The 20,370-nt window shown below is 44.0% G+C and overlaps 6 non-coding genes across 6 annotated transcripts; all 6 read right to left on the reverse strand.

The window, feature by feature from the left end:
* Nucleotides 1-1,418: 1,418 nt before the first annotated feature.
* On the reverse strand, nucleotides 1,419-1,491 carry trnav-aac (transfer RNA valine (anticodon AAC)). Its single transcript has one exon. It is a non-coding gene; the product is annotated as a tRNA-Val (tRNA).
* Nucleotides 1,492-4,894: 3,403 nt separating this feature from the next.
* Nucleotides 4,895-4,967, reverse strand: trnav-aac (transfer RNA valine (anticodon AAC)). Its single transcript has one exon. It is a non-coding gene; the product is annotated as a tRNA-Val (tRNA).
* A 3,406-nt stretch (nucleotides 4,968-8,373) lies between these two features.
* trnav-aac (transfer RNA valine (anticodon AAC)) lies at nucleotides 8,374-8,446 on the reverse strand. Its single transcript has one exon. It is a non-coding gene; the product is annotated as a tRNA-Val (tRNA).
* Nucleotides 8,447-11,853: 3,407 nt separating this feature from the next.
* On the reverse strand, nucleotides 11,854-11,926 carry trnav-aac (transfer RNA valine (anticodon AAC)). Its single transcript has one exon. It is a non-coding gene; the product is annotated as a tRNA-Val (tRNA).
* A 3,403-nt stretch (nucleotides 11,927-15,329) lies between these two features.
* trnav-aac (transfer RNA valine (anticodon AAC)) lies at nucleotides 15,330-15,402 on the reverse strand. The gene has a single exon. It is a non-coding gene; the product is annotated as a tRNA-Val (tRNA).
* A 3,405-nt stretch (nucleotides 15,403-18,807) lies between these two features.
* Nucleotides 18,808-18,880, reverse strand: trnav-aac (transfer RNA valine (anticodon AAC)). The gene has a single exon. It is a non-coding gene; the product is annotated as a tRNA-Val (tRNA).
* Nucleotides 18,881-20,370: the final 1,490 nt, after the last annotated feature.

A 20,370-nucleotide genomic window follows, 5' to 3' on the forward strand; every position in this document is an offset into this window, starting at 1 on the left:
TCCATTAACCGTCCTCCCTGTACTAATGCTTTGTCTTTCAACACACCATTAACATATTGTTTGCCTTTGCTCCATGACCTTCTGGTCAGCTATTCTGTGGCCTTGTCCAATCTACACCTTCTCCTTTGTTATCTCTTGCTCCACCCCCGCTTTACTTGCTTCTAACCTTTGACATTTCTAATATTTGCCAGTTCTGAAGAAGGGTCACTGAGCCGAAATGTTAACTCTGCTTCGGTCTCCACAGATGCTGCCAGTCGTGCTGAGTATTTCCAGAATTTCTTGTTTTTATTTCAGATTTCCAGCATCCACAGTATTTTGCTTTAATTCATGTATATTCTTCCTCGGTTCAATATGAAGGAGCACTTTGATATTGAGCGGAGCCGCAGTGCATCTCATTTTCAACGCCACCTTGTTAGTGTTCCTGTTACTTGCCGAATGAAGAACAAAATAAAATAATAATTTGGCAGGTCTGCCTGTTTCCTTCGCTTCAGTTACAGAATCAGCCGTGTCCGTCTTTAAGGGAGGCAACGTACTCCTAGCGGCTCTGCGTGACGCTGAATAGTTATGTTAATCTGCATCAATAAATCCAGGTATGTCTCTGTTACTGACTGAACAAAACGCTAATAAATCTGTGAGCGACTGTCATAACTTAAATAACGTTTTCCCCTCTGCGTGTCATGAACCTTCACCCCTTGTCATAATTGCGGCTGCATGTTAAGAGGTGGGTTATCAAGGTGCTTAAGACACCAAGAATCTGCTGCAGCAGTGGTTAAATTGAAAAGGATTTTTGCCCCTTTTACCCAAGAAGAAATGTTCAGGAGGAGCAATTTCCCCCAACTTGTTTCCACCGGAGATTCATCATTGCAACTCAAAGAAAGTTTCAGTCACTTGGGTGTTCTGTCAGAGCTGCTCGGAGGTTCAGTGACCCGGATATCATGTGCCTACGTTTTGCTGAGCCGGTGCTTGGTTGATGGGGAGATTTGGCCCGGGTTGTGCTATTGTACCTCCCCGAGATGGCCAGTAACCTGTTGATTGAGGCAGCAGACGCCACTTGCTGCTGACAGCGAGTAATTGGACAGTGCGGGTCAAAATATTGCAGCGTGCCCCTGTCTCAACGACTGTGGAGCTGGTGAAAGTGAATTGCTGATGTGCTTTTGCCTCGTCTGAAATGAGACTAAGATTCGCTGTTACTTAGCAAGCTCGTGTTGCAGGTTTCTATTCTCATCTGAGCCAAATAAAGTGTCACTGCTCGGTTTTGCGGAACTTTCTGCAGCATCAGGACTAGAAAGAGGAGCGAGTGCAAGGCATTGTGCACACAATGTGCAAGAGAAAGAGGGCTTTGAGAAATTGTGTTGTGTTCATGGGGAATGTCAATGATTGCATATTTCTTGCGAAGAAGTTTGGGTTCGTTTTGAAAATGTTTCTGCCCAGTTTCGAACTGGGGACCTTTTGCGCGTTAGGCAAACGTGATCACCACTACACTACAGAAACTCAACATGTTTCAGCGCTGAAGAAGCTGCAAGTATTGTTAAACTATACAGTCTTAATCGATTTGTGGTGCTTGTTTCATTGAAATGCAATTCCACTGTGACATTTCGCAAGGCTGCAGAGGTATTGACCCAGCCATGGACGATCAGCAGTGCACAACACATCGCCAGTCCATTCAGGCCATCGTACCATTGCCAGTTTTTTCAAAGACTTGCCACTTAGGCCCACTTCCTTAGCTCTGCTTTTCTTTGCCTCTACTTTCATGCAATTATCCAATTCCCTTTTTTTAAAACTCTCCCTTAAGAAACTAAGTTTGTAAGAGGTGCAGCAGCTGCTGCAGTGTTAATGCACAGTGTGCCATCATTGACAAAGATTCCCTTCCCCAACCACACCAAGACATCCACTTGGGATTCTTGCCAACTTCTGGATTTCATTTCTCATTATTTACTGATTGCACTGACACATATTTGTGTTTTTAAACTCTTTATTTTGATCAAATGAGTCCTTATTTTGCTGAGTTGCTACATACAATGTGATTACCCTCGCAGTAGAATGCGTAACAGAGGCAGTTATATAATGGGGGCGAAGCTTCACTGCAGCTATATAATGTCCTGGTTGGACCCCACCTGGAGTCCTCTGCATAGTCTGGGCATGCCAATCTATATAGTATACAAATTGGCCTTGGTATACAGGGCAGTTCAGATCCAGCAGAATGTTTGCAGAGTTCAAATGGTTAGATTAGGAAGCCATGTCCCCTCTTCCACAGAGACAGCTGTTGGTTTCCACCTGGTGCCTCACTTGTTTCTGAATTTCAAGGTGTAGAATGAAATCAAGCAACGTAACCCAAGTTTGCAATGCATTCCACGCAATCATCAAACACATCATTCCTGTCTTCCTCACCTTAGCTGCACAGCCCTCGAAACGTTGCAATCCATGTAACACAGTATTTGTTCCAGGTTTATGCTTTCAGTAGGATTATAATAATATCTGTGCCCTCATCTTGAAATGAGATTCTCAGCAATATCCAACACAAATTGAATTGCATAGATGACAGGCAAATATAGGAAAACAGGTCAGTATGCAACACAATTCCATGGTGCCCATTTTCAGATGCACAATAGTCATCTTTTCCAGCAAATGAAAGAATTTTTCAGTGAATCATTTGCAAAGTCAGAGTTAATGGCATTTGTGCTTTTCTTTCTTCTTGTTTTGCAACATACTGGCGCCTAAATCCAATTCATGTATATTCATGTTTATTGGGGAGACCAAACGCAGACTGGGTGACCGCTTTGCGGAATACGTCGGCTCAGTCCGCAAGCAGGACCCTGAGCTTCCGGTTGCTTGCCATTTCAAGACTGCCCACTGCTCTCATGCTCACATCTCTATCCTGGGATTGCCTCAGTGTTCCAGTGAACATCAACACAAGCTCGAAAAACAGCATCCCGTTGACCGATTAGTTTAGTTTGGTGATACAGCAGTGAAACAGGCCCTTCGGCCCACCGAGTCTGTGCTGACCATCGACCACCCATTTATACTAATCCGACACGAATTCCATATTCCTACCACATCCCCACCTTCCCAATATTTCCCTACCACCTCCCTATACGAGGAGCAATTTATAATGGCCAATTAACCTATCAAGCAGCCAGTCTTTGGCATGTGGGAGGAAACCGGAGCACCCAGAGGAATCCCACGCAGACACAGGGAGAACTTGCAAACACCACGCAGGCAGTGCCCAGAATTGAAAGCGGGTCGCTGGAGCTGTGAGGCTGCGGTGTGAACCACTGCACACGAGAGCGTGCCGGGCTGAATATTGAGTTCAATAATTCCAGAGCATGACGGGGCCCCCATTTTACTTTCATTTTTTGTTATTTTTCATTTTTACATTTTTTACATTTTTTTGTATGTTTATTTTATTTCATCTTAGTTTGTTCAGTTTGCTTACCCACTGTTTTTTTTCCTGTTTGTACTTGCTGCTGTTCAATTTTCAGTCCATTAACAGTCCTCTCTGTACTAATGCTTTGTCTTTCAACACACCATTAACATATTGTTTGCCTTTGCTCCATGACCTTCTGGTCAGCTATTCTGTGGCCTTGTCCAATCTACACCTCCTTTGTTATCTCTTGCTCCACCCCCGCTTTACTTGCTTCTAACCTTTGACATTTCTAATATTTACCAGTTCTGAAGAAGGGTCACTGAGCCGAAATGTTAACTCTGCTTCTGTCTCCACAGATGCTGCCAGTCGTGCTGAGTATTTCCAGAATTTCTTGTTTTTATTTCAGATTTCCAGCATCCACAGTATTTTGCTTTAATTCATGTATATTCTTCCTCGGTTCAATATGAAGGAGCGCTTTGATATTGAGCGGAGCCGCAGTGCATCTCATTTTCAACGCCACCTTGTTAGTGTTCCTGTTACTTGCCGAATGAAGAACAAAATAAAATAATAATTTGGCAGGTCTGCCTGTTTCCTTAGCTTCAGTTACAGAATCAGCCGTGTCCGTCTTTAAGGGAGGCAAAGTACTCCTCGCGGCTCTGCGTGACGCTGAATAGTTATGCTAATTTGCATCAATAAATCCAGGTATGTCTCTGTTACTGACTGAACAAAACGCTAATAAATCTGTGAGCAACTGTCATAACTTAAATAACTTTTTCCCCTCTGCGTGTCATGAACCTTCACCCCTTGTCATAATTGCGGCTGCATGTTAAGAGCTGGGTTATCAAGGTGCTTAAGACACCAAGAATCTGCTGCAGCAGTGGTTAAATTGAAAAGGATTTTTGCCCCTGTTACCCAAGAAGAAATGTTCAGGAGGAGCAATTTCCCCCAACTTGTTTCCACCGGAGATTCATCATTGCAACTCAAAGAAAGTTTCAGTCACTTGGGTGTTCTGTAAGAGCTGCTCGGAGGTTCAGTGACCCGGATATCATGTGCCTACGTTTTGCTGAGCCGGTGCTTGGTTGATGGGGAGATTTGGCCCGGGTTGTGCTATTTTACCTCCCCGAGATGGCCAGTAACCTGTTGATTGAGGCAGCAGACGCCACTTGCTGCTGACAGCGAGTAATTGGACAGTGCGGGTCAAAATATTGCAGCGTGCCCCTGTCTCAACGACTGTGGAGCTGGTGAAAGTGAATTGCTGATGTGCTTTTGCCTCGTCTGAAATGAGACTAAGATTCGCTGTTACTTAGCAAGCTCGTGTTGCAGGTTTCTATTCTCATCTGAGCCAAATAAAGTGTCACTGCTCGGTTTTGCGGAACTTTCTGCAGCATCAGGACTAGAAAGAGGAGCGAGTGCAAGGCATTGTGCACACAATGCGCAAGAGAAAGAGGGCTTTGAGAAATTGTGTTGTGTTCATGGGGAATGTCAATGATTGCATATTTCTTGCGAAGAAGTTTGGGTTCGTTTTGAAAATGTTTCTGCCCAGTTTCGAACTGGGGACCTTTTGCATGTTAGGCAAATGTGATCACCACTACACTACAGAAACTCAACACATTTCAGCGCTGAGGAAGCTGCAAGTATTGTTAAACTATACAGTCTTAATCGATTTGTGGTGCTTGTTTCATTGAAATGCAATTCCACTGTGACATTTCGCAAGGCTGCAGAGGTATTGACCCAGCCATGGACGATCAGCAGTGCACAACACATCGCCAGTCCATTCAGGCCATCGTACCATTGCCAGTTTTTTCAAAGACTTGCCACTTGGGCCCACTTCCTTAGCTCTGCTTTTCTTTGCCTCTACTTTCATGCAATTATCCAATTCCCTTTTTTTAAAACTCTCCCTTAAGAAACTAAGTTTGTAAGAGGTGCAGCAGCTGCTGCAGTGTTAATGCACAGTGTGCCATCATTGACAAAGATTCCCTTCCCCAACCACACCAAGACATCCACTTGGGATTCTTGCCAACTTCTGGATTTCATTTCTCATTATTTACTGATTGCACTGACACATATTTGTGTTTTTAAACTCTTTATTTTGATCAAATGAGTCCTTATTTTGCTCAGTTGCTACATACAATGTGATTACCCTCGCAGTAGAATGCGTAACAGAGGCAGTTATATAATGGGGGCGAAGCTTCACTGCAGCTATATAATGTCCTGGTTGGACCCCACCTGGAGTCCTCTGCATAGTCTGGGCATGCCAATCTATATAGTATACAAATTGGCCTTGGTATACAGGGCAGTTCAGATCCAGCAGAATGTTTGCAGAGTTCAAATGGTTAGATTAGGAAGCCATGTCCCCTCTTCCACAGAGACAGCTGTTGGTTTCCACCTGGTGCCTCACTTGTTTCTGAATTTCAAGGTGTAGAATGAAATCAAGCAACGTAACCCAAGTTTGCAATGCATTCCACGCAATCATCAAACACATCATTCCTGTCTTCCTCACCTTAGCTGCACAGCCCTCGAAACGTTGCAATCCATGTAACACAGTATTTGTTCCAGGTTTATGCTTTCAGTAGGATTATAATAATATCTGTGCCCTCATCTTGAAATGAGATTCTCAGCAATATCCAACACAAATTGAATTGCATAGATGACAGGCAAATATAGGAAAACAGGTCAGTATGCAACACAATTCCATGGTGCCCATTTTCAGATGCACAATAGTCATCTTTTCCAGCAAATGAAAGAATTTTTCAGTGAATCATTTGCAAAGTCAGAGTTAATGGCATTTGTGCTTTTCTTTCTTCTTGTTTTGCAACATACTGGCGCCTAAATCCAATTCATGTATATTCATGTTTATTGGGGAGACCAAACGCAGACTGGGTGACCGCTTTGCGGAATACGTCGGCTCAGTCCGCAAGCAGGACCCTGAGCTTCCGGTTGCTTGCCATTTCAAGACTGCCCACTGCTCTCATGCTCACATCTCTATCCTGGGATTGCCTCAGTGTTCCAGTGAACATCAACACAAGCTCGAAAAACAGCATCCCGTTGACCGATTAGTTTAGTTTGGTGATACAGCAGTGAAACAGGCCCTTCGGCCCACCGAGTCTGTGCTGACCATCGACCACCCATTTATACTAATCCGACACGAATTCCATATTCCTACCACATCCCCACCTTCCCTATATTTCCCTAACACCTCCCTATACGAGGGGCAATTTATAATGGCCAATTAACCTATCAAGCAGCCAGTCTTTGGCATGTGGGAGGAAACCGGAGCACCCAGAGGAATCCCACGCAGACACAGGGAGAACTTGCAAACACCACGCAGGCAGTGCCCAGAATTGAAAGCGGGTCGCTGGAGCTGTGAGGCTGCGGTGTGAACCACTGCACACGAGAGCGTGCCGGACTGAATATTGAGTTCGATAATTCCAGAGCATGACGGGGCCCCCATTTTACTTTCATTTTTTGTTATTTTTCATTTTTACATTTTTTACATTTTTTTGTATGTTTATTTTATTTCATCTTAGTTTGTTCAGTTTGCTTACCCACTGTTTTTTTTCCTGTTTGTACTTGCTGCTGTTCAATTTTCAGTCCATTAACAGTCCTCTCTGTACTAATGCTTTGTCTTTCAACACACCATTAACATATTGTTTGCCTTTGCTCCATGACCTTCTGGTCAGCTATTCTGTGGCCTTGTCCAATCTACACCTTCTCCTTTGTTATCTCTTGCTCCACCCCCGCTTTACTTGCTTCTAACCTTTGACATTTCTAATATTTGCCAGTTCTGAAGAAGGGTCACTGAGCCGAAATGTTAACTCTGCTTCTGTCTCCACAGATGCTGCCAGTCGTGCTGAGTATTTCCAGAATTTCTTGTTTTTATTTCAGATTTCCAGCATCCACAGTATTTTGCTTTAATTCATGTATATTCTTCCTCGGTTCAATATGAAGGAGCGCTTTGATATTGAGCGGAGCCGCAGTGCATCTCATTTTCAACGCCACCTTGTTAGTGTTCCTGTTACTTGCCGAATGAAGAACAAAATAAAATAATAATTTGGCAGGTCTGCCTGTTTCCTTAGCTTCAGTTACAGAATCAGCCGTGTCCGTCTTTAAGGGAGGCAAAGTACTCCTAGCGGCTCTGCGTGACGCTGAATAGTTATGCTAATCTGCATCAATAAATCCAGGTATGTCTCTGTTACTGACTGAACAAAACGCTAATAAATCTGTGAGCGACTGTCATAACTTAAATAACTTTTTCCCCTCTGCGTGTCATGAACCTTCACCCCTTGTCATAATTGCGGCTGCATGTTAAGAGCTGGGTTATCAAGGTGCTTAAGACACCAAGAATCTGCTGCAGCAGTGGTTAAATTGAAAAGGATTTTTGCCCCTTTTACCCAAGAAGAAATGTTCAGGAGGAGCAATTTCCCCCAACTTGTTTCCACCGGAGATTCATCATTGCAACTCAAAGAAAGTTTCAGTCACTTGGGTGTTCTGTAAGAGCTGCTCGGAGGTTCAGTGACCCGGATATCATGTGCCTGCGTTTTGCTGAGCCGGTGCTTGGTTGATGGGGAGATTTGGCCCGGGTTGTGCTATTTTACCTCCCCGAGATGGCCAGTAACCTGTTGATTGAGGCAGCAGACGCCACTTGCTGCACACAGCGAGTAATTGGACAGTGCGGGTCAAAATATTGCAGCGTGCCCCTGTCTCAACGACTGTGGAGCTGGTGAAAGTGAATTGCTGATGTGCTTTTGCCTCGTCTGAAATGAGACTAAGATTCGCTGTTACTTAGCAAGCTCGTGTTGCAGGTTTCTATTCTCATCTGAGCCAAATAAAGTGTCACTGCTCGGTTTTGCGGAACTTTCTGCAGCATCAGGACTAGAAAGAGGAGCGAGTGCAAGGCATTGTGCACACAATGTGCAAGAGAAAGAGGGCTTTGAGAAATTGTGTTGTGTTCATGGGGAATGTCAATGATTGCATATTTCTTGCGAAGAAGTTTGGGTTCGTTTTGAAAATGTTTCTGCCCAGTTTCGAACTGGGGACCTTTTGCGTGTTAGGCAAACGTGATTACCACTACACTACAGAAACTCAGCACGTTACAGCGCTGAGGAAGCTGCAAGTATTGTTAAACTATACAGTCTTAATCGATTTGTGGTGCTTGTTTCATTGAAATGCAATTCCACTGTGACATTTCGCAAGGCTGCAGAGGTATTGACCCAGCCATGGACGATCAGCAGTGCACAACACATCGCCAGTCCATTCAGGCCATCGTACCATTGCCAGTTTTTTCAAAGACTTGCCACTTGGGCCCACTTCCTTAGCTCTGCTTTTCTTTGCCTCTCCTTTCATGCAATTATCCAATTCCCTTTTTTTAAAACTCTCCCTTAAGAAACTAAGTTTGTAAGAGGTGCAGCAGCTGCTGCAGTGTTAATGCACAGTGTGCCATCATTGACAAAGATTCCCTTCCCCAACCACACCAAGACATCCACTTGGGATTCTTGCCAACTTCTGGATTTCATTTCTCATTATTTACTGATTGCACTGACACATATTTGTGTTTTTAAACTCTTTATTTTGATCAAATGAGTCCTTATTTTGCTGAGTTGCTGCATACAATGTGATTACCCTTGCAGTAGAATGCGTAACAGAGGCAGTTATATAATGGGGGCGAAGCTTCACTGCAGCTATATAATGTCCTGGTTGGACCCCACCTGGAGTCCTCTGCATAGTCTGGGCATGCCAATCTATATAGTATACAAATTGGCCTTGGTATACAGGGCAGTTCAGATCCAGCAGAATGTTTGCAGAGTTCAAATGGTTAGATTAGGAAGCCATGTCCCCTCTTCCACAGAGACAGCTGTTGGTTTCCACCTGGTGCCTCACTTGTTTCTGAATTTCAAGGTGTAGAATGAAATCAAGCAACGTAACCCAAGTTTGCAATGCATTCCACGCAATCATCAAACACATCATTCCTGTGCTTCCTCACCTTAGCTGCACAGCCCTCGAAACGTTGCAATCCATGTAACACAGTATTTGTTCCAGGTTTATGCTTTCAGTAGGATTATAATAATATCTGTGCCCTCATCTTGAAATGAGATTCTCAGCAATATCCAACACAAATTGAATTGCATAGATGACAGGCAAATATAGGAAAACAGGTCAGTATGCAACACAATTCCATGGTGCCCATTTTCAGATGCACAATAGTCATCTTTTCCAGCAAATGAAAGAATTTTTCAGTGAATCATTTGCAAAGTCAGAGTTAATGGCATTTGTGCTTTTCTTTCTTCTTGTTTTGCAACATACTGGCGCCGAAATCCAATTCATGTATATTCATGTTTATTGGGGAGACCAAACGCAGACTGGGTGACCGCTTTGCGGAATACGTCGGCTCAGTCCGCAAGCAGGACCCTGAGCTTCCGGTTGCTTGCCATTTCAAGACTGCCCACTGCTCTCATGCTCACATCTCTATCCTGGGATTGCCTCAGTGTTCCAGTGAACATCAACACAAGCTCGAAAAACAGCATCCCGTTGACCGATTAGTTTAGTTTGGTGATACAGCAGTGAAACAGGCCCTTCGGCCCACCGAGTCTGTGCTGACCATCGACCACCCATTTATACTAATCCGACACGAATTCCATATTCCTACCACATCCCCACCTTCCCTATATTTCCCTAACACCTCCCTATACGAGGGGCAATTTATAATGGCCAATTAACCTATCAAGCAGCCAGTCTTTGGCATGTGGGAGGAAACCGGAGCACCCAGAGGAATCCCACGCAGACACAGGGAGAACTTGCAAACACCACGCAGGCAGTGCCCAGAATTGAAAGCGGGTCGCTGGAGCTGTGAGGCTGCGGTGTGAACCACTGCACACGAGAGCGTGCCGGACTGAATATTGAGTTCGATAATTCCAGAGCATGACGGGGCCCCCATTTTACTTTCATTTTTTGTTATTTTTCATTTTTACATTTTTTACATTTTTTTGTATGTTTATTTTATTTCATCTTAGTTTGTTCAGTTTGCTTACCCACTGTTTTTTTTCCTGTTTGTACTTGCTGCTGTTCAATTTTCAGTCCATTAACAGTCCTCTCTGTACTAATGCTTTGTCTTTCAACACACCATTAACATATTGTTTGCCTTTGCTCCATGACCTTCTGGTCAGCTATTCTGTGGCCTTGTCCAATCTACACCTTCTCCTTTGTTATCTCTTGCTCCACCCCCGCTTTACTTGCTTCTAACCTTTGACATTTCTAATATTTGCCAGTTCTGAAGAAGGGTCACTGAGCCGAAATGTTAACTCTGCTTCTGTCTCCACAGATGCTGCCAGTCGTGCTGAGTATTTCCAGAATTTCTTGTTTTTATTTCAGATTTCCAGCATCCACAGTATTTTGCTTTAATTCATGTATATTCTTCCTCGGTTCAATATGAAGGAGCGCTTTGATATTGAGCGGAGCCGCAGTGCATCTCATTTTCAACGCCACCTTGTTAGTGTTCCTGTTACTTGCCGAATGAAGAACAAAATAAAATAATAATTTGGCAGGTCTGCCTGTTTCCTTAGCTTCAGTTACAGAATCAGCCGTGTCCGTCTTTAAGGGAGGCAAAGTACTCCTAGCGGCTCTGCGTGACGCTGAATAGTTATGCTAATCTGCATCAATAAATCCAGGTATGTCTCTGTTACTGACTGAACAAAACGCTAATAAATCTGTGAGCGACTGTCATAACTTAAATAACTTTTTCCCCTCTGCGTGTCATGAACCTTCACCCCTTGTCATAATTGCGGCTGCATGTTAAGAGCTGGGTTATCAAGGTGCTTAAGACACCAAGAATCTGCTGCAGCAGTGGTTAAATTGAAAAGGATTTTTGCCCCTTTTACCCAAGAAGAAATGTTCAGGAGGAGCAATTTCCCCCAACTTGTTTCCACCGGAGATTCATCATTGCAACTCAAAGAAAGTTTCAGTCACTTGGGTGTTCTGTCAGAGCTGCTCGGAGGTTCAGTGACCCGGATATCATGTGCCTACGTTTTGCTGAGCCGGTGGTTGGTTGATGGGGAGATTTGGCCCGGGTTGTGCTATTTTACCTCCCCGAGATGGCCAGTAACCTGTTGATTGAGGCAGCAGACGCCACTTGCTGCTGACAGCGAGTAATTGGACAGTGCGGGTCAAAATATTGCAGCGTGCCCCTGTCTCAACGACTGTGGAGCTGGTGAAAGTGAATTGCTGATGTGCTTTTGCCTCGTCTGAAATGAGACTAAGATTCGCTGTTACTTAGCAAGCTCGTGTTGCAGGTTTCTATTCTCATCTGAGCCAAATAAAGTGTCACTGCTCGGTTTTGAGGAACTTTCTGCAGCATCAGGACTAGAAAGAGGAGCGAGTGCAAGGCATTGTGCACACAATGTGCAAGAGAAAGAGGGCTTTGAGAAATTGTGTTGTGTTCATGGGGAATGTCAATGATTGCATATTTCTTGCGAAGAAGTTTGGGTTCGTTTTGAAAATGTTTCTGCCTAGTTTCGAACTGGGGACCTTTTGCGCGTTAGGCAAACGTGATCACCACTACACGACAGAAACTCAACATGTTACAGCGCTGAGGAAGCTGCAAGTATTGTTAAACTATACAGTCTTAATCGATTTGTGGTGCTTGTTTCATTGAAATGCAATTCCACTGTGACATTTCGCAAGGCTGCAGAGGTATTGACCCAGCCATGGACGATCAGCAGTGCACAACACATCGCCAGTCCATTCAGGCCATCGTACCATTGCCAGTTTTTTCAAAGACTTGCCACTTGGGCCCACTTCCTTAGCTCTGCTTTTCTTTGCCTCTACTTTCATGCAATTATCCAATTCCCTTTTTTTAAAACTCTCCCTTAAGAAACTAAGTTTGTAAGAGGTGCAGCAGCTGCTGCAGTGTTAATGCACAGTGTGCCATCATTGACAAAGATTCCCTTCCCCAACCACACCAAGACATCCACTTGGGATTCTTGCCAACTTCTGGATTTCATTTCTCATTATTTACTGATTGCACTGACACATATTTGTGTTTTTAAACTCTTTATGTTGATCAAATGAGTCCTTATTTTGCTCAGTTGCTACATTCAATGTGATTACCCTCGCAGTAGAATGCGTAACAGAGGCAGTTATATAATGGGGGCGAAGCTTCACTGCAGCTATATAATGTCCTGGTTGGACCCCACCTGGAGTCCTCTGCATCGTCTGGGCATGCCAATCTATATAGTATACAAATTGGCCTTGGTATACAGGGCAGTTCAGATCCAGCAGAATGTTTGCAGAGTTCAAATGGTTAGATTAGGAAGCCATGTCCCCTCTTCCACAGAGACAGCTGTTGGTTTCCACCTGGTGCCTCACTTGTTTCTGAATTTCAAGGTGTAGAATGAAATCAAGCAACGTAACCCAAGTTTGCAATGCATTCCACGCAATCATCAAACACATCATTCCTGTCTTCCTCACCTTAGCTGCACAGCCCTCGAAACGTTGCAATCCATGTAACACAGTATTTGTTCCAGGTTTATGCTTTCAGTAGGATTATAATAATATCTGTGCCCTCATCTTGAAATGAGATTCTCAGCAATATCCAACACAAATTGAATTGCATAGATGACAGGCAAATATAGGAAAACAGGTCAGTATGCAACACAATTCCATGGTGCCCATTTTCAGATGCACAATAGTCATCTTTTCCAGCAAATGAAAGAATTTTTCAGTGAATCATTTGCAAAGTCAGAGTTAATGGCATTTGTGTTTTTCTTTCTTCTCGTTTTGCAACATACTGGCGCCTAAATCCAATTCATGTATATTCATGTTTATTGGGGAGACCAAACGCAGACTGGGTGACCGCTTTGCGGAATACGTCGGCTCAGTCCGCAAGCAGGACCCTGAGCTTCCGGTTGCTTGCCATTTCAAGACTGCCCACTGCTCTCATGCTCACATCTCTATCCTGGGATTGCCTCAGTGTTCCAGTGAACATCAACACAAGCTCGAAAAACAGCATCCCGTTGACCGATTAGTTTAGTTTGGTGATACAGCAGTGAAACAGGCCCTTCGGCCCACCGAGTCTGTGCTGACCATCGACCACCCATTTATACTAATCCGACACGAATTCCATATTCCTACCACATCCCCACCTTCCCAATATTTCCCTACCACCTCCCTATACGAGGAGCAATTTATAATGGCCAATTAACCTATCAAGCAGCCAGTCTTTGGCATGTGGGAGGAAACCGGAGCACCCAGAGGAATCCCACGCAGACACAGGGAGAACTTGCAAACACCACGCAGGCAGTGCCCAGAATTGAAAGCGGGTCGCTGGAGCTGTGAGGCTGCGGTGTGAACCACTGCACACGAGAGCGTGCCGGGCTGAATATTGAGTTCAATAATTCCAGAGCATGACGGGGCCCCCATTTTACTTTCATTTTTTGTTATTTTTCATTTTTACATTTTTTACATTTTTTTGTATGTTTATTTTATTTCATCTTAGTTTGTTCAGTTTGCTTACCCACTGTTTTTTTTCCTGTTTGTACTTGCTGCTGTTCAATTTTCAGTCCATTAACAGTCCTCTCTGTACTAATGCTTTGTCTTTCAACACACCATTAACATATTGTTTGCCTTTGCTCCATGACCTTCTGGTCAGCTATTCTGTGGCCTTGTCCAATCTACACCTCCTTTGTTATCTCTTGCTCCACCCCCGCTTTACTTGCTTCTAACCTTTGACATTTCTAATATTTGCCAGTTCTGAAGAAGGGTCACTGAGCCGAAATGTTAACTCTGCTTCTGTCTCCACAGATGCTGCCAGTCGTGCTGAGTATTTCCAGAATTTCTTGTTTTTATTTCAGATTTCCAGCATCCACAGTATTTTGCTTTAATTCATGTATATTCTTCCTCGGTTCAATATGAAGGAGCGCTTTGATATTGAGCGGAGCCGCAGTGCATCTCATTTTCAACGCCACCTTGTTAGTGTTCCTGTTACTTGCCGAATGAAGAACAAAATAAAATAATAATTTGGCAGGTCTGCCTGTTTCCTTAGCTTCAGTTACAGAATCAGCCGTGTCCGTCTTTAAGGGAGGCAAAGTACTCCTCGCGGCTCTGCGTGACGCTGAATAGTTATGCTAATTTGCATCAATAAATCCAGGTATGTCTCTGTTACTGACTGAACAAAACGCTAATAAATCTGTGAGCGACTGTCATAACTTAAATAACTTTTTCCCCTCTGCGTGTCATGAACCTTCACCCCTTGTCATAATTGCGGCTGCATGTTAAGAGCTGGGTTATCAAGGTGCTTAAGACACCAAGAATCTGCTGCAGCAGTGGTTAAATTGAAAAGGATTTTTGCCCCTTTTACCCAAGAAGAAATGTTCAGGAGGAGCAATTTCCCCCAACTTGTTTCCACCGGAGATTCATCATTGCAACTCAAAGAAAGTTTCAGTCACTTGGGTGTTCTGTGAGAGCTGCTCGGAGGTTCAGTGACCCGGATATCATGTGCCTACGTTTTGCTGAGCCGGTGCTTGGTTGATGGGGAGATTTGGCCCGGGTTGTGCTATTTTACCTCCCCGAGATGGCCAGTAACCTGTTGATTGAGGCAGCAGACGCCACTTGCTGCTGACAGCGAGTAATTGGACAGTGCGGGTCAAAATATTGCAGCGTGCCCCTGTCTCAACGACTGTGGAGCTGGTGAAAGTGAATTGCTGATGTGCTTTTGCCTCGTCTGAAATGAGACTAAGATTTGCTGTTACTTAGCAAGCTCGTGTTGCAGGTTTCTATTCTCATCTGAGCCAAATAAAGTGTCACTGCTCGGTTTTGCGGAACTTTCTGCAGCATCAGGACTAGAAAGAGGAGCGAGTGCAAGGCATTGTGCACACAATGTGCAAGAGAAAGAGGGCTTTGAGAAATTGTGTTGTGTTCATGGGGAATGTCAATGATTGCATATTTCTTGCGAAGAAGTTTGGGTTCGTTTTGAAAATGTTTCTGCCCAGTTTCGAACTGGGGACCTTTTGCGCGTTAGGCAAACGTGATCACCACTACACTACAGAAACTCAACACGTTACAGCGCTGAGGAAGCTGCAAGTATTGTTAAACTATACAGTCTTAATCGATTTGTGGTGCTTGTTTCATTGAAATGCAATTCCACTGTGACATTTCGCAAGGCTGCAGAGGTATTGACCCAGCCATGGCCGATCAGCAGTGCACAACACATCGCCAGTCCATTCAGGCCATCGTACCATTGCCAGTTTTTTCAAAGACTTGCCACTTGGGCCCACTTCCTTCGCTCTGCTTTTCTTTGCCTCTCCTTTCATGCAATTATCCAATTCCCTTTTTTTAAAACTCTCCCTTAAGAAACGAAGTTTGTAAGAGGTGCAGCAGCTGCTGCAGTGTTAATGCACAGTGTGCCATCATTGACAAAGATTCCCTTCCCCAACCACACCAAGACATCCACTTGGGATTCTTGCCAACTTCTGGATTTCATTTCTCATTATTTACTGATTGCACTGACACATATTTGTGTTTTTAAACTCTTTATTTTGATCAAATGAGTCCTTATTTTGCTGAGTTGCTACATACAATGTGATTACCCTCGCAGTAGAATGCGTAACAGAGGCAGTTATATAATGGGGGCGAAGCTTCACTGCAGCTATATAATGTCCTGGTTGGACCCCACCTGGAGTACTCTGCATAGTCTGGGCATGCCAATCTATATAGTATACAAATTGGCCTTGGTATACAGGGCAGTTCAGATCCAGCAGAATGTTTGCAGAGTTCAAATGGTTAGATTAGGAAGCCATGTCCCCTCTTCCACAGAGACAGCTGTTGGTTTCCACCTGGTGCCTCACTTGTTTCTGAATTTCAAGGTGTAGAATGAAATCAAGCAACGTAACCCAAGTTTGCAATGCATTCCACGCAATCGTCAAACACATCATTCCTGTCTTCCTCACCTTAGCTGCACAGCCCTCGAAACGTTGCAATCCATGTAACACAGTATTTGTTCCAGGTTTATGCTTTCAGTAGGATTATAATAATATCTGTGCCCTCATCTTGAAATGAGATTCTCAGCAATATCCAACACAAATTGAATTGCATAGATGACAGGCAAATATAGGAAAACAGGTCAGTATGCAACACAATTCCATGGTGCCCATTTTCAGATGCACAATAGTCATCTTTTCCAGCAAATGAAAGAATTTTTCAGTGAATCATTTGCAAAGTCAGAGTTAATGGCATTTGTGCTTTTCTTTCTTCTTGTTTTGCAAAATACTGGCGCCTAAATCCAATTCATGTATATTCATGTTTATTGGGGAGACCAAACGCAGACTGGGTGACCGCTTTGCGGAATACGTCGGCTCAGTCCGCAAGCAGGACCCTGAGCTTCCGGTTGCTTGCCATTTCAAGACTGCCCACTGCTCTCATGCTCACATCTCTATCCTGGGATTGCCTCAGTGTTCCAGTGAACATCAACACAAGCTCGAAAAACAGCATCCCGTTGACCGATTAGTTTAGTTTGGTGATACAGCAGTGAAACAGGCCCTTCGGCCCACCGAGTCTGTGCTGACCATCGACCACCCATTTATACTAATCCGACACGAATTCCATATTCCTACCACATCCCCACCTTCCCTATATTTCCCTGCCACCTCCCTATACGAGGGGCAATTTATAATGGCCAATTAACCTATCAAGCAGCCAGTCTTTGGCATGTGGGAGGAAACCGGAGCACCCAGAGGAATCCCACGCAGACACAGGGAGAACTTGCAAACACAACGCAGGCAGTGCCCAGAATTGAAAGCGGGTCGCTGGAGCTGTGAGGCTGCGGTGTGAACCACTGCACACGAGAGCGTGCCGGACTGAATATTGAGTTCAATAATTCCAGAGCATGACGGGGCCCCCATTTTACTTTCATTTTTTGTTATTTTTCATTTTTACATTTTTTACATTTTTTTGTATGTTTATTTTATTTCATCTTAGTTTGTTCAGTTTGCTTACCCACTGTTTTTTTCCTGTTTGTACTTGCTGCTGTTCAATTTTCAGTCCATTAACAGTCCTCTCTGTACTACTGCTTTGTCTTTCAACACACCATTAACATATTGTTTGCCTTTGCTCCATGACCTTCTGGTCAGCTATTCTGTGGCCTTGTCCAATCTACACCTTCTCCTTTGTTATCTCTTGCTCCACCCCCGCTTTACTTGCTTCTAACCTTTGACATTTCTAATATTTGCCAGTTCTGAAGAAGGGTCACTGAGCCGAAATGTTAACTCTGCTTCTGTCTCCACAGATGCTGCCAGTCGTGCTGAGTATTTCCAGAATTTCTTGTTTTTATTTCAGATTTCCAGCATCCACAGTATTTTGCTTTAATTCATGTATATTCTTCCTCGGTTCAATATGAAGGAGCGCTTTGATATTGAGCGGAGCCGCAGTGCATCTCATTTTCAACGCCACCTTGTTAGTGTTCCTGTTACTTGCCGAATGAAGAACAAAATAAAATAATAATTTGGCAGGTCTGCCTGTTTCCTTAGCTTCAGTTACAGAATCAGCCGTGTCCGTCTTTAAGGGAGGCAAAGTACTCCCAGCGGCTCTGCGTGACGCTGAATAGTTATGTTAATCTGCATCAATAAATCCAGGTATGTCTCTGTTACTGACTGAACAAAACGCTAATAAATCTGTGAGCGACTGTCATAACTTAAATAACTTTTTCCCCTCTGCGTGTCATGAACCTTCACCCCTTGTCATAATTGCGGCTGCATGTTAAGAGCTGGGTTATCAAGGTGCTTAAGACACCAAGAATCTGCTGCAGCAGTGGTTAAATTGAAAAGGATTTTTGCCCCTTTTACCCAAGAAGAAATGTTCAGGAGGAGCAATTTCCCCCAACTTGTTTCCACCGGAGATTCATCATTGCAACTCAAAGAAAGTTTCAGTCACTTGGGTGTTCTGTAAGAGCTGCTCGGAGGTTCAGTGACCCGGATATCATGTGCCTACGTTTTGCTGAGCCGGTGCTTGGTTGATGGGGAGATTTGGCCCGGGTTGTGCTATTTTACCTCCCCGAGATGGCCAGTAACCTGTTGATTGAGGCAGCAGACGCCACTTGCTGCTGACAGCGAGTAATTGGACAGTGCGGGTCAAAATATTGCAGCGTGCCCCTGTCTCAACGACTGTGGAGCTGGTGAAAGTGAATTGCTGATGTGCTTTTGCCTCGTCTGAAATGAGACTAAGATTCGCTGTTACTTAGCAAGCTCGTGTTGCAGGTTTCTATTCTCATCTGAGCCAAATCAAGTGTCACTGCTCGGTTTTGCGGAACTTTCTGCAGCATCAGGACTAGAAAGAGGAGCGAGTGCAAGGCATTGTGCACACAATGTGCAAGAGAAAGAGGGCTTTGAGAAATTGTGTTGTGTTCATGGGGAATGTCAATGATTGCATATTTCTTGCGAAGAAGTTTGGGTTCGTTTTGAAAATGTTTCTGCCCAGTTTCGAACTGGGGACCTTTTGCGTGTTCGGCAAACGTGATCATCACTACACTACAGAAACTCAGCACATTACAGCGCTGAGGAAGCTGCAAGTATTGTTAAACTATACAGTCTTAATCGATTTGTGGTGCTTGTTTCATTGAAATGCAATTCCACTGTGACATTTCGCAAGGCTGCAGAGGTATTGACCCAGCCATGGACGATCAGCAGTGCACAACACATCGCCAGTCCATTCAGGCCATCGTACCATTGCCAGTTTTTTCAAAGACTTGCCACTTGGGCCCACTTCCTTCGCTCTGCTTTTCTTTGCCTCTCCTTTCATGCAATTATCCAATTCCCTTTTTTAAAAACTCTCCCTTAAGAAACTAAGTTTGTAAGAGGTGCAGCAGCTGCTGCAGTGTTAATGCACAGTGTGCCATCATTGACAAAGATTCCCTTCCCCAACCACACCAAGACATCCACTTGGGATTCTTGCCAACTTCTGGATTTCATTTCTCATTATTTACTGATTGCACTGACACATATTTGTGTTTTTAAACTCTTTATTTTGATCAAATGAGTCCTTATTTTGCTGAGTTGCTACATACAATGTGATTACCCTCGCAGTAGAATGCGTAACAGAGGCAGTTATATAATGGGGGCGAAGCTTCACTGCAGCTATATAATGTCCTGGTTGGACCCCACCTGGAGTCCTCTGCATAGTCTGGGCATGCCAATCTATATAGTATACAAATTGGCCTTGGTATACAGGGCAGTTCAGATCCAGCAGAATGTTTGCAGAGTTCAAATGGTTAGATTAGGAAGCCATGTCCCCTCTTCCACAGAGACAGCTGTTGGTTTCCACCTGGTGCCTCACTTGTTTCTGAATTTCAAGGTGTAGAATGAAATCAAGCAACGTAACCCAAGTTTGCAATGCATTCCACGCAATCGTCAAACACATCATTCCTGTCTTCCTCACCTTAGCTGCACAGCCCTCGAAACGTTGCAATCCATGTAACACAGTATTTGTTCCAGGTTTATGCTTTCAGTAGGATTATAATAATATCTGTGCCCTCATCTTGAAATGAGATTCTCAGCAATATCCAACACAAATTGAATTGCATAGATGACAGGCAAATATAGGAAAACAGGTCAGTATGCAACACAATTCCATGGTGCCCATTTTCAGATGCACAATAGTCATCTTTTCCAGCAAATGAAAGAATTTTTCAGTGAATCATTTGCAAAGTCAGAGTTAATGGCATTTGTGCTTTTCTTTCTTCTTGTTTTGCAACATACTGGCGCCTAAATCCAATTCATGTATATTCATGTTTATTGGGGAGACCAAACGCAGACTGGGTGACCGCTTTGCGGAATACGTCGGCTCAGTCCGCAAGCAGGACCCTGAGCTTCCGGTTGCTTGCCATTTCAAGACTGCCCACTGCTCTCATGCTCACATCTCTATCCTGGGATTGCCTCAGTGTTCCAGTGAACATCAACACAAGCTCGAAAAACAGCATCCCGTTGACCGATTAGTTTAGTTTGGTGATACAGCAGTGAAACAGGCCCTTC

Source organism: Heterodontus francisci, chromosome 22 (assembly GCF_036365525.1).
Source record: "Heterodontus francisci isolate sHetFra1 chromosome 22, sHetFra1.hap1, whole genome shotgun sequence".
In the NCBI taxonomy this organism is placed as follows: domain Eukaryota; kingdom Metazoa; phylum Chordata; class Chondrichthyes; order Heterodontiformes; family Heterodontidae; genus Heterodontus; species Heterodontus francisci.